The sequence below is a fragment of the Pinus tabuliformis genome, chromosome 9 (genome assembly GCF_031772625.1).
Source record: "Pinus tabuliformis cultivar Carrire ecotype Pingquan chromosome 9, CPIR1, whole genome shotgun sequence".
Taxonomy (NCBI): Eukaryota; Viridiplantae; Streptophyta; class Pinopsida; order Pinales; family Pinaceae; genus Pinus; species Pinus tabuliformis.
In genome coordinates this window covers 1,328,355,893-1,328,377,286 of record NC_142307.1, presented here as the reverse complement: position 1 = coordinate 1,328,377,286, position 21,394 = coordinate 1,328,355,893, and positions in this window count along the sequence as shown.

Below are 21,394 nucleotides of genomic sequence, written 5' to 3'. Positions count from 1 at the left end.
GTCAACATGTCTTCGATCCTCTAGCTCGTGCAGGACATGAGAAATATGATTATTTCCTTTGAAATACAAATTTCCATTCAATCTCATTCTAAGGCTTATTCATCGTCTCTATTACGTACTCCTCTGCAAAACTCTCAGCCCAATGCTCTTTTCTCTTGCCCATGGTGCAAATCTTATGAGGAGCATCATGATGAGAAGACCTGTGAAATTAATAGTAGTGTGAGAGAAAGGACATTTGGAAAATGACCTCTTCCCATGGTTGCCAATTTAGACTAGGTAGATGACAACATAGTATTAGCAGTTGAAACTAAGAGCACTTACAAGGCTTGAACTATTAAGAAATCAACATTTCAGGAAGTTTGAAAGCTACAAGATTTTAGATCCCTCCTTCTCACAATAAAATGTAAATAGTTCATCCTCTTCAACTACAAATTCTAGTCCCTATATATGTTTAGGTTTACCTAAGTTTAGTATTCTTGAGCAGATGGCTAATATCAAGTCTAACACATCCTTGCTTGATATGGTAACCATCCTCAAGCAATGAAAAAAGGTCAAAAGCTTTCTTCAAGGGAAAATGCATTTACCAATACATAATCTCGAAATCCAACCTGAAGGGGATTCTTTTGAAGAAAAAATTTCACTATACATAAAACATGTAACCTTCTAACAAATCCTCCTTTTTATGTTACAATGAAGATTCATGATAATATCACACACAACTACCTAGTTGATGGTGGCTCTAGTCCAAACGTAATTCCCAATATTATTATGGAAGAGCTAGGTCTTGAATTCTCTAAAAAAATTCCTAAAAGTGTTTAATCCTTCAATAATTATTTGCAAGAAATAATAGGTGAAATAAAGGGTGTATGTTGGGGCCTTCGTTTTTGAGAAAGTAGGATGTTTTGCGGAGGAAGAAGTTGGAGACAAGTGGTGGAAATGGTCATTTGGAATCTGAGAAAATAACAGCTGAGGAAAGGTAAGGAACTGGGGGAAGGCTGGAAGTTGCGGAGGGGTGGTGGGAAGAAGCAGATACAACCGAGCGGAAAAAGAGCAAGAGTAGCTGAGGAATGAAGACAATCGAGCAAGGGAGAAGGAACTAGCAGTTCAGGTTGGCGTGCATGAAAATGGAAGAAGAAGATAAAGGGAAAAAAAGAGAATTGAGAAGAGGTTGTTGTTGTTGTTATTGTTGTTGGGTTGTTGTGTTGCAGTTGTTCTTAGTGATATTGTTCTTCCTGTGTTGCGGAGCTATGAGAACAACTTTGTGACTGTCTTTCTATAAGCTTGTATTCCACTTGTTAGAGTTCTGATGTTGAGGAATAGGTTGCGAGCCTGATGTAATGTACTTACCTTTATATTAATGAAGAATATTGTTATGGGATCATAGCGTATTCACTGTGGGTTATTCCGGTTATTTTATTTTTTTATGTATGCACATGTTTAGGTAGTCTTTCTGTTACAACATGTACAGGTTGTTGCGATATGATTTCTTTGAAGAATAACTCAATGTTCCCTTCTCTCTATTCTTTGATATGGTTTTCCCTGATACTAGATTCCACCCTCATATAACTAAGGTTGTGACATGCCTCGGGTGAGACTCCTTACCCTTCCCGGGTAAGGTGAAAATATAGGTGTTGTGCTAGACTATAGCGGAGCCTTATTGGCCTTTGTGCCCAAACCCGGGTCTTAACCCTGTTTCTATTCCTGTGCCAACAATGTCACATTGGTAATCCATGCAGATCCTAAGATAATGACAACCAACAACATTCAATTTATAGATATTCCAATCAACAACTATTTAATCATTCTTGGTAGAGACTAGAAAACATGAACATGTGGGTACCTATCTCTTGATGGATCTCACATGACTTTGCCAAAGAATGGAAAAAAATTAATAGTCTTCAGGGACGGCTGAATAATGCCCTATGTCGAAAACCTACCACATCCTCATGAAAATTATGTCAAAGAAGACATAGGGTTTTATTCTCTCTTTACCCTACTCCTTCGCCTAAAATCCCCAAACATGACCAAGTTTGGCTTCTACATTTTGATGGTGCATCTTCTAATGAAGGAAATGACACTGGAATTGTACTTTATTACACAGATGGAAAAATGCATGAGTTCACATTTAGACTTGAATTTGGTTGTACCAATAACATTACGGAGTTTGAATTTTTACTGCTAGGAATCAAATAAGCTCTTAATATTGGTTCTAATTTTTTTATTTCTTATGCAGATATTGAACCTGTTGTTATTATAGTTCAGAAATTTTATTCTCCTTCTAATGAATTTATAAAGCAATACATGTAGATTTCCTGGTAGAACATTTCCAAACTTATTTCCTTTAATATTACCAACATTCAGAAATAATTAAATGCTTTAGCAAATTGCTTGGTTGTTTATGTTGCCACCCCTTCTCATCAAACTTTACCTAAAAAACCTTATTACATCTTCCATTCTCATTATAGGCCTCATATTCTAAACAATGAAGAAGAATGACAGGTATTTCCTAATGATGAAAATGTATGTGCTTTCATTCAAAATCAACCCTTAAATGAGAAGGAGGTAATTTCCTCAAAAGACAACAAGTTTACTAGCAACCTTTCTCCTTTCAAGAGCTCTTTGTTTCTAATGATGTGCTCAATACTAAGAAAGAATGTAAGGATGAGTCAAAAATAAAAATTGTTGCCGAACATTTTATATCCCAAATGAGTCAAAATCTATTAGACAATGAACTTAAATACTCCTTTTCTAAAAAACATGCATTCACATTGGTCAAATTTGTAGAAAAAATTAACCATTTCACTCTTGGTAAACATACAATGGTAAGGGTTCCATTATCTACTGACAACTTTTCTCTTTCTCAGACTCTATTGTCTGAAAAGTTGGCACATTTGCTTGCCAAGGTTTAGGAACAGGATTTAATGATTACCAATTCGAAAATTATTGAGGGAAACAATCTTTTTGTTCACCTAGCCTAGCATCAGGAGTGTAGTGAAAGTAATAATAATGATCAATCTTTATAAGATATTTCATTAATCAATAAGGACCAAATTGATTTCGCAAATCAATCCTAGTATAAATATATAATCATTTATCTGCAAAACAACGAACATTCTGACAATCTTGATAAGGGATAGAGAAAAGTTTTTTACTAATGGTTTGTACATATGTGTTTGTTTTTGTTTTTGTTTTTTTGTTTTTGTTTTTTGTTTTTTTTTGTTTTTTTGTTTTTTTTTTGTTTTTTTTTGTTTTTTTCCATTTTTAGTTGATTGTTTAGTGTTTTATTATTTGCATATTTTACTAATGCTTTACCTGTCAATTTCTATTTTTACTTTATTATTTTTTCCCTTACATTGTTGCTCGATGATTTTCAATTGAAGCCTGGGCCTGTTTCCGCCACTCTTAATGTCACTGATGTATAGCTAAATTAATAAAGAAACAATGATGAAATCCTTCTCTAATATGATTATTATAAGCTATTTCTCTTTGTAAAATTGTTGAGGTAATATATTTCACTTGTGATCAACAAAAATCATTAACAGGGGAGTGAGGAACCTATTGTTTGTGTGTGGAGATGGACATGGAAATATGCCTAGTAAAACTTTATTTTTTCGTTCATTAAAACACCTCAGGTTAGCCATCTTTGTCCCCCCTACAACATCCCTTGCTTCCCTTCCCAATATCACAACTTGTTGCCATCTCTCTCGCAACTGAGAGCTATCTTTTATAATCACAGATTATGAGCCTCGGTCTATCTCTTATAGATCACCTTGTGGAGTCGCCAATGTTGACACAACTACCTAAAAACTATGTAAACCATTGTGTGTCTAGTACTTCTCTCCTAAAGAACAAAACCTGACCATAAATTAAATAATGAAAAAGGAATTATATGGTATGTGCGGCCCCTACCCCATGGGTGAAATAAGACAGATATCGTGTTTTTCTCAATTATGCAGTGTGTAAAGAATATGCATCCAAGTTTGTATTTCTAAAAAAAGTATCATGAATAAAGTGTTTTCAAGTTAGTTCTTTACCACTCCAAGTTTTGATTTAATGATGTGTTGCTCCTATAAGTTTCCTTACTAAATCTTATAATCATGAACTCTTTTAAAGTAATACAAGAAGAAAAATGTGGAGACATTAAGAGCCAGGGTATTTTCCTTACCTAAACATATAATGACAAAATCCAAACATCATAGCATGAGCAGGGGAGTAGTTTTATTGAAGTCATATACGTAATGCCCTGCACCTTATTCAAACAAACTTAAATTCAAAATAGGCACATCTATGGTGAAGCTTTTACCACCGCATTAACACTGAGATTGGCCGAAGATAGACTTTGGAGAACATTGTAAATTGAAGGTTAATGTTTCACATGTTAAACTATGATTCCAACATATTATTTATTTACATCATTAAAGTAATATATTACGCCTTGTAGTGTTATTAATGTATAATGTGCAAGCTTGACTTTTCAAAACAAGGTCAACCTGGAGGATGTCGTGGATGTACAAAATAGCCGTGACGTCATTCTGCTATCAATGGAATTTAATAACCAACTTACATTCATACAATCTCGTGTTTTAACTAACACAACCGCTACTTTAGACTTTGAGAAATGGTATACTTTCTTAAATACATGTACTCACATTCAAGGGGTTAATGAAATACAAATTTATGGGGATGCTATAAATATACATAATGGGTTTCTTCAGCAGGGATGACCATGGCTAAGGAAGGAATAACAGAGGTGGAAGACCAAACTCATGGCAAAGGGGAATAAAATGTTAAGGTTGTCGATATACTTTGATGTTGACTCAGAGGAATTTAATTAATTGTTTTACACTGATTTTCTCAACTTAGTCGACCAACAAGATTATCTCTTGCCACTTGTAATGTCTTCATTTTTATTTTCCTCTATAGTACATCCAGGGTGGATTTTCATGGCACAAGAGTAGGATTATGTCATCAGGAGTCCTGAGAGAGTTTTACAGGGTTTGGTAGTGTTTGCTTGGCATTTTATACCATCATGAGTAGTTCAATACATTATCTTTTGGTTCCATTACATTATGGTGATTTATGTTATTATCAAGCATAACTTAATTAATTATGTTTGAGTTGGCATTATGGAAGAAATAGATGATGGAACCCGTTGGTGTAATATCTCATTGGAACAAGAATGAGAAGATCTACAGGGTGTGATGCTGAGAAGTGATTTCCAGTGACCAGAGAGAGTATGGGGGATGGGGACAATTTACCATTTTACTAAATTAAAAATGATTTTAATTAATCATTTAATTAAAAAGGGGAAAATAATTAATTGGAAGAAAAAGACCATAAAATTAAATTAAAAAGTTAGATAAGATAAAGTCAATGGAAGCCCCAAGGGTTAGCTCAGTTGGTCAAAATCAGTGCCTCGCCATCGGGAGGTCATAGGGTCCATTCTCCCCGAAGCCCTTGGGGTTATGCCTTGCTAGTGGGCCGCGGGGCTAGATTCCTTTCGGGGTCGATCAGCCTAGATAAAGTCAATGGGGAGCTTATGAATAATAATAAGGTAATAAAATAAAATACTTCTAGAAGATTGGAGATCTATCTATTGGGCCTCTCCCCTTGGTGTTGTGTGATTTAGTGAGAGTGGGCAAGAACCCATCTCTCCCCTAGTCAATGGGGAGCTTATGAATAATAATAAGGTAATAAAATAAAATACTTCTAGAAGATTGGAGATCTATCTATTGGGCCTCTCCCCTTGGTGTTGTGTGATTTAGTGAGAGTGGGCAAGAACTCATCTCTCCCCTTGGTGAATTCATTCAGAATTCATACGTATTTTCAACATATCAGTTATTTTTGACCCTTTAAAGGAATCACCTCAACCATCTCTACTATTTGTATTAGCATGTTATTTCATATTCCATAATAATAAAATAAGGGCTAGGTTCTCTGCATGTTTATTTCGTTTATTCTTCAGTTGTAGATTTATTATAGTTTTTGTTGTTAATTTTATGGTCCAATTGGTGTAAATTGTTTATAGAGTGGAAGACTTAAATTTCTAAAGCATTTTTTTGCAAAAAAATATATTTGGTATATTATAGTGATATCAAAATTGGTTTCCCTGCAAGCCTAAAGGTTTATTGCAAATCAACTTTAAAATAACTAAAAAATTTCAAGAGAAACTAATCAAGTTTATTGCAAATCAATTTTAAAATAAATTAAGAGTTTCAAAAGAAACTAGTTTTCGCTGATCCTCAAAAATCACCCTAGTAATTCTCTATAACCACCGTAATTAACTTATTATTGTAAATTTTTCTCCGAAGTTTATTATTTTACAAATTATTTTTGAAGAATTCGTCGTGACAGTCATTTGTTGCAGAAGAAGATTTTTATAAAAGAAGGGCCATGAGAATATTATTTTAAAGGGGTCGAATTTTTATTTAAAGGTTATATTATCTGGCCCAATCTTACAAAAAGGGGAAAACATCATTTTTATTGGTCAAATTATTTTTATTTAAGTGCCAAAGTCCGCCAAATTATTAAAAGAGGTGAAAGTTATTTTTTCAAAGTCAAATTATTTTTGTTTATGAGGTGGAATTAAATTTTAAAATCCAGCATGAAATTTTGAGGTGAAATCTTGATTTGTGTTATTTAAAAGGTTTTTTCACTGTATATATGGATTCAAACCCTGAAATTAATACCTTGAAAAACCCCGAAGACACTTTTATTGTGCAGCGGTTACCCATCAAGCTTGTGATTTCAATAAATTGCTACCCGATTTTAGAGAAATTAGACTAGAAAAAAATACCAAAAAAACTTCCAAAAAATTTAAAGCTTTCAATAAATTCTTGACGGATTTTAGAGAAATTAGACTAGAAAACTTCTAAAAAAATCTACTAAAAACAACTCCAGGCTGATTCTGACATTTGTAAAATCCGCTAAAATTAATTATTCTCAGAAAGGTCGAATTCAAACAAGCAAGGGGCAGACTATTCACTTGCAAAGCCAAAATACCAATTTTGTGAGCGCAGCTCATTCACGTGATCACAAGCTAGCGAGTTCTTTCTCAGGGACGAGAACCCCACTGTTTCAGTCCGAGTATTTCATAGAGAAGCCGAAATTTGGTGGATGAGATTTCAGGATGAATTCAAATTAATTTGAGAGGGAAAATTGTCTGTGTTTTTGATAGAGTTTCTTCATAGAACATTGATGTTTGAAGCTACTGAAGGAAACCCTATTGCACTATGGCATCGTGTATATTTGCTGAAGCAAAGTTATCTCTTCTTGCTGAGATATACCCATGAAGATATCAAGCTACCAAGCCGCAGGTGGGTCGATTTTGTGACTGGTTTTTATCAACTGAGGTGAACGAGTTTCCTGTGCCATTGGTACAGTTTCTAAAGTATAAACAGAACCCAAGTTCTTTGCTACCAAGCCACAGGTGGGTCGATTTTGTGACTGGTTTTTATCAACTGAGGTGAACGAGTGTCCTGTGCCATTGGTACAAAGCCACAGGTGGGTCGATTTTGTGACTGGTTTTTATCAACTGAGGTGAACGAGTTTCCTGTGCCATTGGTACAGTTTCTAAAGTATAAACAGAACCCAAGTTCTTTGCTACCAAGCCACAGGTGGGTCGATTTTGTGACTGGTTTTTATCAACTGAGGTGAACGAGTTTCCTGTGCCATTGGTACAGTTTCTAAAGTATAAACAGAACCCAAGTTCTTTGCTACCAAGCCACAGGTGGGTCGATTTTGTGACTGGTTTTTATCAACTGAGGTGAACGAGTTTCCTGTGCCATTGGTACAGTTTCTAAAGTATAAACAGAACCCAAGTTCTTTCCTTTGTTGTTGGACGAGTTTCACAGTGTGATTCCTTGAGGAAGGAGGAGTTTAAATCCCCTCCTCTCTGCTACTGGATGAGTCACTAAATTTATGGGCCATATTTTAGCCATGGGAGAATGAGTTTACTACAGATTTGGGGGCCACAAGATTTCTTGTGCATGTGGCTGAAATTGCATCTTAAAGAGCACAAATTCTGGAGTCATTCGCTGGCATGTGGGATGTGATTCAGTGATGATGATTGTGAGCAGTTCTGGGCATGTAGTGACCTCAATCTTGTTGGACAAGTTACCTGCATCCCTATACATGCAAAGTTCCAGAGAGCAGACCATAGGAAGGAGCAAGTTGCTTGTTTAATCCCTTGTGTTGAACCGACTTTTGGAGAGGTGATGCTGAAAGGTGAAACTAATATATTACTTCAGGCATACAAAGATTCTTCTCATAGAAATCTGAGGTTTAAGTTTGTCATTTGAAGGAGTGTTCCTGGTTCCACTCACCTTGCATTCATTGTATATTTATATATGCTAGCAAACTAATCTATAAGTTTGTTCATTTCAATTTCTATGTTATTTCCTTCATACCAATATTGAGCATACTGGTATAATATTGGTAAGCATACTGGTATAATATTGGTATATATTTTTCTGAGCATATAAACATTAGATGTAACTAAGGAGAAATGTTCTTTGATGTGGAATTCTTATCATATATATATCATTAAGCTAAATAAACCATATTTACACCTACAATAGTGAGAATACAAACTGTTTGACAAAAGTCATCACTAAGAAACTTCAATATAAACACATAAATTCATTGAAAATTTAAAGGTTTTTTGGAAGGGAATTAAGATACCTTATTGGGTCTTGTATTGAGTAAAAAATTACCTATTGTAATAGTCAAATGTCCATGTGCTGGAGAAGAAGTTGATGGGTATGCCCTGTCATAGTTCTGCTTATTGAGAGGTTGAGAGTTGTTTGATGTCATTGCCATGTACTGTTAGAATCATTATATCCTTGTTGTTGGACAATGGAGTATTTGAAACCTCTCGTAAGCCAACACAATAGCACCTCAATGAACTATGATACGCACCAGAAAACCAAGTAGGATAGTAGACCTCTCACAAGAAGGGTCCATGCTATTCTTCAACGAGAGCAGCGGAAGGATTTGCAGAAAGATCCAGAAATAGAACACAAAATATTTGCACTTGGGACATATTTGAAAGGCATGAGGGTTACAATGAAAACCCTTCTCAAACTGGTAGAGATGGACTCATTCCTTTCCAAGGTGGGTCAATCAGGTGGGAGGAAGCTATGTTAGGATTTAAAACTAGCCATGTTTGCCCTAATACAACACAAATTCTTGGAGCACCCTTGTGAAGGGGTCAAACATCTAGTGGCATCCTGTCTCAGTAACATTGTGAGGTTGATGAATCCTATACCTCCTTACAACGATGACATTATGAGGGGATTTTTCATATTGATTGTAGACACCTTTTAGGACTTGGATAACACCATGGGTCCCACCTTTGGGAAAAAGCTCGAGATTATAGAATCCATGGCCATGATCGGTGTATATGACATCATGTTTGATCTGGAGTGCGATGACCTAATTCTTCAAATGTTCCAATGCTTCTTCCACATTAGGAAACATCATCTTGACATGGTCAAAACAAACATGATGTCCATTCTGTCTTCAGTTATGGGAGGTCGTGATGTCATTTGCAGGGAGTTGTAGTCTAAGTTGTTGGCAATTTGGAGAAGGGAAAAATTATTCTCACATGTTTCTTATGAACTAGCTAAAGTGCTAGTTGAGCAAAACATTAAGTTGTTTAGAAGACAGTTGACTAGGGAGGAGTTGTTGAATATTTTTTATGACCAATTATGCAGTAAGAATGAGCTAAGGAGAAATGGTCTTTACTTCATTTGCAAGGAACCTTGGGGACTTGAACACTCATGCATGAGTGACATGGAGGAGATGCTAGGGGTAGATTAGGAGGAGACTCCTTTTGACTTTTAGGATGAGGATTCTTCTTTTATAGTTGAGCCCATCGGATCATACAAGGATACCTCTGAGGAGTATGAGAAGTCACTTGGGGTTGTTGACAACATCCCAAATATGCATCCATGTGTGATGGCGGAGTTCGATGAGGAGCATTTTATCCCCATGAAGTAAGAGGATCAGGAAGCAGACTTATGGGATGAGTGACTGATGATTCAACATGGAGAGCACATAGAGGATCATGATTCAGCTGAGGAGGATGATATGCACAGTGTGCATGACAAGCCATTTTTGGAGAGTCGTTATCTATTGTACTAGCCATTGATGAGGAGCAGACAGATGCATAGACAACCAACAGGGTTGTAGTACTTGCAGAAACTTGTCATTAGGAGATGTTGGAGCCTAATAGAAGAGTTTTGTAAGAGGTTGGTAGACTGGAGGAATGTGGAGTTTCTTGTCAGATGAGGGAGGATATTTGGAGATGGTGGTGCATCCATATTTGGGTCTACCTATTGATGAGGTGCAAATAGATGCAGTGGCAGCCATCAAAGCTACAACATCTTTAGGTAGCAACCCTCTCCAAGAGTACATAGACAAGGTTTGTAGCTCAAATTGCCCACTTTTTCCCATTATAAAGAGGGGTAGGATTTCTTAAACAAATATTTTTGATTGACTGGGAAGAGTAGCATGAGTTGAGCATGGACCAACATCAACATAGTAGACTTGTTCCATAAAAAGGTGTCCGTGCATTGGATTGGTGGGAGATCATGAGTTGGTATCCTATTGATGGAATGCCATTATTAGTTAGAAGCGTAGTACATCAGGGGCCCTTAGAGACAAGGGATACTGCATGCTCTAGGTCGTAGTAGGATGGAGGTTGACCACTCATCAGCATCCAACACAACATCAACATAATGGGATTGACCTTGGTCTATGCCAAGGGCTGGATTGGAGAGAGGTGATGAGTTAATATTCTATCGGTGGAGCAACATCTATCACTAGAGACAAAGCATAAATAGAGCCATGTGACATGGGCAATGATTGGCGATGGTGGCATTAGGATCCAGGTGGATCTATTTATGTTAGGTTGAGTTAGACATGGGTTTGGTATCCAGGTATTAGGGGATCAGTTCATGTTTGGTTAGTGTGGAGGCATAATGTGGTATAATGGTTCATATGGGATCCTAGTATCAATTTGCAGATGCCTCTACAATAGATAGATACATATTGCTTGAAGGCAAGCAATCTTGGGGTGGTAGGATTTGCAATGTCCCAATTTTTATTTTCCTATATAGTACAACTAAAGCAGATTTCAAGGTAACGGTATGGCTAGGTCATGAGAGTAGGATTATGTCATTAGGGGTCTCGTGGGAGTTTTGAGGATTTTTATGGGGTTTGGTGGTGTTTACTTGGGATTTTATACCATTAGGAATTGTTCAATACATTTTCTTTTGGTTCCATTCCATTATGATGATTTTTGTTATTATCGAGCATAACTTAATTTACGCTTAAAGTGGCATTCTGGAAGAAATATCTGATGGAACCCCTTGGTGTAATAGCTCGTTGGAATTTGAACGAGAACATTTATAGGATGGGATGCTAAGAAGTGACTTCCAGTGGTCAAAGAGAGTATGGTGTGCGATTTACCATTTTCCTAGATTAAAAATGACTTTAATTAGTCATTTAATTAAAAGGGGAAAATAATTAATTGGAGGAAAAAGGCCAAAAGTGACTTAAGTGAAATAAAATAAAATTAAAAATTCACTTAAGATAAAGTCAAGGGGGAGCTTCTAGAATAATAATAAAATAATAAAATAAAATACTTCTAGAAGATTGGAGATCTATCTATTGGGCCTTTAAAAGGAGGAGGAGGAGAACATTTGAGGACATCTTGGAGTTGAGCATTTTTTTCTTGTGGAGAGATTTGGAGAACTGGGAGTTCACAACTTCAGTTGTAGCCCTAGGAAAGAAACCTTCAGGTGATTTAGTGAGAGTGGGCGAGAACCCATCTCTTGCCTTGGTGAGTTCATTCAAAATTCACAGGTGTTTTCAACAAATCAATTATTTTCGGAGACCCATTGTAGCATTATTGTTGATCCTTCGAGGGAATCACCTCATACATCTATAATGTTTGTATTATCATGCTATTTCATATTCCATATTAATAAAATAAGGCTAAGTTTCTATGCATGTTTATCTCATGTATTCTTCAATTGCAGATTATATTTCTAGTTTTTGCAGTTATTTTTATGGTCCAATTGGTGTATATTGTTTTTGGAGTTGACAACTTAAATTTTTGAAGCAATTTTCTACAAAAAATATATTTGGTACATTACACCCCCTCCACCTCCTAATCCAAAATCTAGTATCTACATCCCATTTTCTCCACGTGCATCAGGCCACATAGTCATCCCAACCAAGGATTCCTGGAAATATTTTGTCCCTCTCTGTTAATGCCAAGTCCAAGGATGGCCCAATGTTTCTCTACTACTCACACAACCTACTCCAACTGTACAAATATCTCATCATGCTTTGTTTATGGCATCACATTCCCAGTCTACAATGCATAAAAAATCTAAAACCCTTGAGCCTGAGCCAAGCCATGGGAAACAAAGAGTAGTAGCTACCAAGTCTAGTTCATCTCATGGGTCTTCTCATTCAGTTATGTCACAAGCTCATCATTATTAGCAAACAGACTCATACACCAGGAAGGAGCATCAAGTAGAAAAAAATGGGAAAAAGAAAGTTGCATCACATAGTAAATATGGTTTTTTGATTAATTTCAGGATGATGGATGGTTGCTAGTTTATCCATTTTTATTTTCCAGACAATTTTCAATTTTTTTTTCAACACTCTGAATTTTGATATTTTGGCATACTTCTAGCACGTTTTTATACAATATTATTTCAGTAGGGTGACTTTGTTGACAACATTACATTTTGGGACTTTTTATAGTATATGGCATGTTGCCTTATGAGGATATATACTCATACTTTATAGTTGAGTTATTAAATCTTTATATGCTGATTTTTGTGGCCATTTGCATGCATGATGATGGGAGGTATAAGGTATTTTTATGGAAGATGATTTTTTTTTTCATTGTAAGCATTTTGAATTGAGTTATGGCCAAGAGTTTTTGTAGAGACTCACTAAATAGAAGGTTGTACTCATGAATTTTAATGTAAACCATGTTGAAGAATGTAACTAGGTTCGGTCTTCATAATTGTATAATGTAATTTATTTTTCAAAAGAAATTTTATAATGACTTATTAAAGCATGGGTTTCATGCTTGGGTCATCATGTTTATAGGTCAAAGCCTCCATTGTAGGATTCTAGGTTTTATATTGAGTCAATAGAGTCATTGTCAATTTTATTAGACCCTTCTTGGGCTTTTGTATCATGCAAAAATAATTATTTTTGAGTCAAATAGGTCATTTGGCACCTCCAGACCAAGTTGACCCTATGATGATGAAGTTGGCCTACACTAGGGAAATTCGACCCACATAAGAGGCTATATATAGATAGGTTGTTCTATCCATTTTCTCACTCACTCAACAATTTCAATACACAAGAAATAGAGGCAGAAAAAGGTACAAAATTCCAAGATAAGGAAGAAGATTGAAGAAGAAGACAAAGTCGAAGACTTGGGTTATCACTCTCTCACACGTGCGAAGTTACTAGGCTATTTATTGGGGCCAAAATTTTGAACTCTATTGCAGGTCGAAGTTCTGTTTCTGGTGTCAAAGTTCTACTACTGGGGAGGATGGAATTCTGTTGTTGTCAGGTTGAAATTCTAGATCAAAGTTGCTACTGGAGAACATCACTTGAAGAAGAAGGAAGGGTTGACTTAGTGATTGGAGGAAGTATATGTCTAAGTCAAAAGAGTCTTGGACTATCTCATCTTGTCTTTGAATCTACTGAAGGAAGAGTTATGAATGGGTTTTCCCCTTATAGGGGTTTTTCCCTGACTGTTCACCTACATCTTATGTCTCTTTTTCTTGTGATCTTCATATACACATAAATTGGTAATTTATTGATGAAACATAACATAATAAAGAAGTAAAAGAATCCAATATAATTCAAAATTAATTATCAAAGAAGAGGAATCAAACCCTAATTACTACTAGCATTGATTTCTCAACATGGTATCAGAGCTAACGTTGAAAAAGGATAGATATCACTTTGTTGGCTTCAAAAGGAAGGCTACTACCTTTATGACAAGTTACTTGATGGGGTTCAATATCATAAGAATTGTAGGAAGTTGGATTGGAAGAATCTTCTACAACCTATCTAAGAAGGTCAAAAGTGAAGGATTCTTAGATATACTTACAAGTACTCTTGATGATGCTAGTGCATGGATCATTTATAGTGGAGCATCAAGACATGTGATAGGAGAAAGTGGACAACTTCATACTCTATCAAAGGAACAATCATCTCATGCAGTGGAGATAGGAGACAATAAAAATTATGTAGTCAAGGGTATTGGATCTACATCTTTGAAGCTGGAGAATGGAGTAAAGCCTCACCTCAACAATATAGTCTATGTTCCATGTTTGAAAAATAATTTACTTTCAATTTCTTGTCTAGAAGATAAAGGAGATAGGGTTTCTTTTATAGATGGTAAAGTCTTGGTTTGGGGAAAGGATTCAAGCATTGAAAAGGCATAAGTTATTGGAGTTGATGAAGGAAGACTATATAGAGTTATAACACCATCTCCTCAAGCTCTAGTTCACATGGAAATCAATCCCATCGAACTATGGCATAGAATATATGGGCATATACACTATAATATCCATCCATCTCTCATTCAAATGGTAAATGGCACCCCTAACATCAAATAAAATCATGAAGGAGTATGTAAGGGATGTGCTTTGGGAAAAAATACAAGGAATCCTTTCACAAGCAGTGATACAAGGTTTAAAGAAATATTAGACCTCATTCATTACAATGTGTGTGGGCTTATGTATAACAAATTACTTGGAGACCATATTTATAATGTGATCTTCATTGATGATCACTCTAGAAAGACATGGATCTATCTTCTCAAGACAAAGGATGAATTATTTGAAAAATTCAAGGATTCTAGATGTGAAGTAGAGACCTTAACAGAAAGAAAGATAAATACCTTGAGATATGTTAATGGTGGGGAACACACTTCAAAAGAATTGGTTGCATATTGTAAAGAAACATGTTTTAAGAGGGAGCTCACTCATCTCGAAGGGTTAGATTAGTTGGTCGATTTCTTGTTGCTAAGTACCCCGCCAGTTGGGAGGTCACGGGGTCAAATCTCCTCGACACCCTTGGGGTTAGGCCCTACTTGTTTGGTCAACGGGTAGATCCCTTCGGGTTGGTCTACCTGGATTTTTCCCGTTGATGTAGCGGCCACCCAGTGTCTGTGAACCACCCTTAAAAAAAGAAGAAGAGGGAGCTCATTCTTCCCTACAATCCCGAACAAAATGGAGTTGCAAAAAGGAAAAATAGAACAATTAAAGAATGCATACGAACTAAGATATTTGATCAAGACCTTCCAAAGTTTATATGGGGTGAAGTAGTTATGCCAAAAATATATATATACAAAATAGAAGTCCTCATAGAATTTTTGAGAGTATGATACCTAAAGAAGCATTCACAGGGAAGAAGCCATGTGTGGACCATCTTCGAATCTTTGGGTGTCCTAGATACATCCATGTTCCAAAGGACAAACGAAAGAAACAAGATTATATAAGCATCAAAGCGATCTTCGTTGGCTATAATCTTTCTTAAGAGCAATATAGAATCTACATTTAGGAAGGAAGACAAATTGAAGTATGCACGGATGTTATAGTCGATGAGAATCATGCCTACAAGAGATCCAAGGATATTCCAATTGATTTTGATGACGAAGATACACCACTATTTGAAGAAGAAAACCATCATGATGAGACAACTTCTAACCAAGAAGAAGAAGATGAAGGACCAAATGAATAGATTCAACCTATGATCATACTCGAAACAAGGAAGAGGCCAAATTGGGTTAAATCTACTCTTGAATATGCCAAAGGACATGGAGTTGCTAAAGGAACTTTTAGAGAAATCAAAAGACCAAAAAGATATTCAGGATACACAACATACATGAAAAAATTGATAGAATTTGAACCAACTACTTTTGAAGAAGTTGCTCATCAAGAAGAATGGAAGAAGGAAATGCAAGAAGAATATCAATCCATCATAAAGAATGGAGTCTCGGAACTCATTCCTAGGCCAAGGGACAAATCAGTTATCACTTCAAAATGGATTTACAAAATCAAACATGCGATTGATGGAAGTATAGATAAATACAAAGCTAGATTTGTTGCAAGGGGTTTCTCTCAAAAGGAAGGTATAGACTATGAAGAAACCTTTGCACCTACTACTATGTATACTACTATAAGATCTTTGGTTTTGCTAGTTGCCACAATGGGATGGAATATTCATCAAATGGACGTAAAAACAAAATTTTTGAATGGGACCATCGATGAAGAAGTATACATTGAACAAACGGAAGGCTTTGAAATAAATAGCAAGGACAAACATGTTTGCAGACTTAAGAATTAAGCCCTGTATGGTCTAAAGAAATCTCTCAGGGAATGGTATGCAAGGATGGATCCATATCTCTTAAGAATTGGGTTCATCAAAAATTCTGTAGATCCAAATCTCTACATTAAGGTAGTGAACAATGAACCTGTCATTATACTACTTTATGTAGATGATTATCTTATTATAGGTGTGGAGCATAAAATATAAGAATGCAAGAAGATGATGGCAACATAATTCGAAATGAAAGATCTGGGACTTATGCAATATTACTTGGGTTTGGAAGTTTGGCAGAAACTTGGAGAAATATATCTGGGTCAAGGTAAATACATAATCAAGATTTTATAGAAATTCAGTATGATGGATTCCAAGCCTATGACTACTCCCATGATCACTAATCTCAAGAAGTTGAGAAGCTCTGACTCTAGTCTCGTCGATCCTACTAGCTATCATAAGTTGGTGGGCTCTCTAATGTATCTAGTAAATACAAGACCTGATATATGTTTTGCTATAAATATTCTTAGTCAATTTCAGTTGGAGCCTCATCATGCCATTGGATAGTTTCTAAGCATATTCTTAGATACCTCTGTGGCACTATAAATATGATGGAAAATAAGTTAAGGTGACAGGTTTCATAGATTCAGATTGGGGTGTTAGAAGCACTATTGGTGGATGTTTTAGTTTGGGAGCTTGAATGATCTCATCGCTAAGTAGAAAATAAGATATTGTTGCATTATGTAGTGTTGAAGCTGAATATGTTGTTGCATGTGAAGTAGGAAAGGAAGTTGTTTGGTTAAGAAAACTCTTGTCATATTTGTTTGGAAAGCCTCTGGATCCTACTATAATAAATTGTGATAATCAAAGCAACATCAAGATGTCTGAAGATCCTGTATTCCATGAAAGGATGAAGCATATCAACAACAAGTACCACTATATTATAAGTTTGGTATAAGATGGTGTCGTAAAGCTACAATATATTCCAACAGATGAATGGGTAGCTAATGTGTTGACAAAGTCTCTTCTGAATCAAAAGTTTGAGTATTTAAGAAGCATGCTTAGGTTGGTTGATAAAGAGAGACGAAGCATATAATGATGGTTGCTTGGGAGGACATATGGTCATCCTATGTGTGTTTGATGTCTTGATCCCGAAGAGGGAGGGTGGCATTGGTCTTGGAGCTCTAACCTTGGATATGCACCTAGATAATTGAGTTGATGGTTAGTTAGTAAGCCTGATGGTATCTAGAGTAGCTGAAAACTTTAGTCCATATTAGTCCCACCCAGATAGATAACCATGGTTAAGTATCCAGTCCATGGCACTAAGTGTGCCTGAACTTTTCGTAGTTCATGTGCTTTTGATATCTTCCATGTATATATATATATATATATATATATATATATATATATATATAGATATATATGTATATATATACATATATATACATATATATATACATATAGATATACATATATATATACATATAGATATAGATATACATATATATATATATATATATATATACATACATATATATATATATACATATATATATATATATACATACATATATATATATATACATATATATATATATACATATATATATATATATATACATATATATATATATATATATATATATATATATATATATACATATATATATATATATATATATACATATATATATATATATATACATATGAATAGGTCATTTGACACCTCCACACAAAGTTGTCCCTATGATGATGAAGTCATCCTACTTTAGAGCAATTCTATCCACATAAGAGGCTATATATAGAAAAATAGTTTGACCCATTTTCTCACTCACTCAACAATTTCGATACACAATAAAGAGAGGTAGAAAAAGTTACAAAATTACAAGAGAAGGAAGAATATTGAAGAAGAAGACAAAGTTGAAGTTTTGGGCTATCATTATCTCACACATGTGAAGTTACTGGGTTATTTTCTTGGGCGAAGATTATGAACTCTACTGCAGGTCGAAGTTCTACTGCTGGGGTCGAATTTCTGGTGCTAGGGAGGTCGAAATTCTGATGCTATCGGGTCAAAATTCTAGGTCGAAGTTGCTACTCGAGAGCATCACTTGAAGAAGAAGGAACGATTGACTTGATGATTGGAGGAAGTTTGTGTCTAGGTCAAAGGAGTCTTTGAGTATCTCATCCTGTCTTTGAATCTACTGAAGGAAGAGTTCTGACAGGGTTTTCCCCTTATAAGGGTTTTTCCCTGGTTGTCCACCTACATCTTGTGTCTCTTGTTCTTGTGATATTCATATACACATAAAATGGTAATTTCTTGATGAAACATAACATAATAAAGAAGTAAAATAAGCAAACATAATTCACAAGTAATTATCAAAGAAGAGGAATCAAACCCTAATTACTACTAGCAATGATTTCTCAACAAACCATTCATTTTTCAACCATTAATTTTTGTGCATACTTCTCTAAATTTATCTATTTCTCATAAACAATTTGTCATTAGGGTTTTATTTATTTTTTGATAAATTTACAACAAATTCCTTCAAGTGTTTTCGTAGCCTTGTGGCTCACAGACACTCATTTATATTGTTGTTTATTAATTTTTTAACTTCAGTTTCAAATTTCTTTTATGTTGTTAAATATTGTATACTTGTACCATATTTCATTTTCCTATTGTAAATCTTGCATAAATTTTATTTCCGCACCTTATTTTAGTTATGTACATAATAGTTAATGAATATTATCCCTTGTTGTAACCCATTAAATTCAGGCATAAAATAATTTGAGCCTAGTCCCATTATCCCACTCGCCCAATGAGATTCAAGGGTTTGACAGAGAAGCTTTAGAAAACTTCCCTTTTCAACAAAGTACATGTGGGAAGTTGTAGGATCATAAAACCATAGCCATGGAAAATGATTTTGTTTACAACAACCATCAAAAGCTAATATAAGAGATATTTTCAACGCTAGAAGAGAAACACATTGATATATTTTGTAATATGTCCCTCCTTATGATGGTTGGAGGATATAACTTAAAGATTAGACCAGAGAGGTAATCTAGAGATATGAAGACATAGAAAAGTAGTTGAGGAAAGAGCCCAAGAAATAGAAGACAAGTTCTAGTGCCATTACATATGGTACTTATTTAAAATTGAGGAAAAAGTGGATATCAATCCATATCATGGTGTGATAAATGTAGTAAATTTAAATCATTGGTCGCAATAGTTGGAGGTTTATTTTAGTGCCCACAATATCGAAGAAGAGAAGAATATTTCATTTAATAGACTAAAATTAGAGGATAATGCATTAACCTAGAGAGAAATTCACACAAAGACACTTAGGTTGGAGGGTGGTCAGCTAATAACAAAGTGGGAGGATATTGAAACACTCATTAATTCCTAGTTCTACCTTATCAGATATGTAGAGGAACAATTGATACATTGTGTACCCTTACCATCATAACCCAGAGGAGGTGGTTAATATGTTGACCTGACACCCAATGTTTTGTTATGGAAATGGGGTCATATAATTTTTATCTCTTTTTAACTCTTCAAAACCCAAAACAAGAAAAACCATTGTGTTTATCTTGTTGAGACGATTCTAATGATATAAAATTTTACTTGAATCGGGTTCCAGAATCAAAATTTATTGCTCCATAAAGTTTTCAATTAACAAACCTTGGAGCCTTACCTTAACCTATCATGTGGCACCCATGTGGTGCCATGTGCTATGCTTCCCACAACCAATGCAATTACAGTGGCACTTACATCCTAAGGGCATGGTTTCATGGCATGCTACCTCACCACCGTGGATGAATCCATAACCTGACATGCATGTATATGTGTGTATATTATAATATAAGGTACACCCTATCCATCCAATGGCTCTCGGCCCATGGAAAGATCAACGGTCAACATCAAATGTGGACCCCCCTCTGCCACATCGCACAGGGGGTTCTACGTTCCTATTTATTGAGCACAGTTCTACTCTCTCCATTTGATGATCCTTGTTTTGTGCACATCTGATGATGATTGTCAAGTGTGGACCTCCCCCCTCCCTCCCAACGACATCACAATGGAGGTATACATTCCACTATAATCATTCTATCAGCCACCCATCATAGTCTTTGATTATTTCCATACCCAAGGTCCCAACCCTTAGTCCTAACACCTATCCATAAGGCCCCATAAGTCTCAAGGCCCCTTCCCAAAGATCTCGGTGGCTTCAATTATTGTTCTAATGTTCAACATGGTTTTGACTTGGTGCCCATAGCGCCTATGACTTAACCCTTAACCCTTCTTCCAGGTCACATACCTTCTCATATGACTGAGGGCTAATCCTTACTTCGAGCTACTACATCCCCGACCTAGACGATCTCCTAATTAGTGTCTCCACCTGATTGAGATAACAAGGCCATCTTGCTTCTAACCTTGACTAAGTCAGCCTCAACCTAGACTAGCCAAACATATAGTTGGCTCGCTTGTACTTGGACATCGAGCCAAATACTCTATATGTCTACCCTTTTTCTAGCTGGCTTGCTTGACCAACGACCCTGTTTTGAACTCTGACCAACCTAACTTGGGCCTGTTCCTGACCACTCAAATAGATTCTTCAAGTCAGTCCCAACCTCACCTTCAAAGAATTTATCTTTTAGTCGATTGGCTAACCCCAACCTAGAAAGTCCCACGACTGGTAGTTAGGTCACTCAATACTTGAGTTGAAAAACATTTTTGAATCCACCACTTAGTTGACTTGCCAACCCCGACCTATAGGTCCTCATGGTAGGCCTTTAGCCTGTTTTGTGGGCATTTTACACAGAAAACCCTTTATGGTGCCTCTTATATTTCGCCCAAGCTTGAACTTGAACATACTCAGCCAACCATTAGTGTGTGTATATATATATATCTATATCTATATATATATATATATATATATATATATATATAGATATAGATAGATATGTATATATATATATATATATGTATATATATACATATATATATATACATATATATATA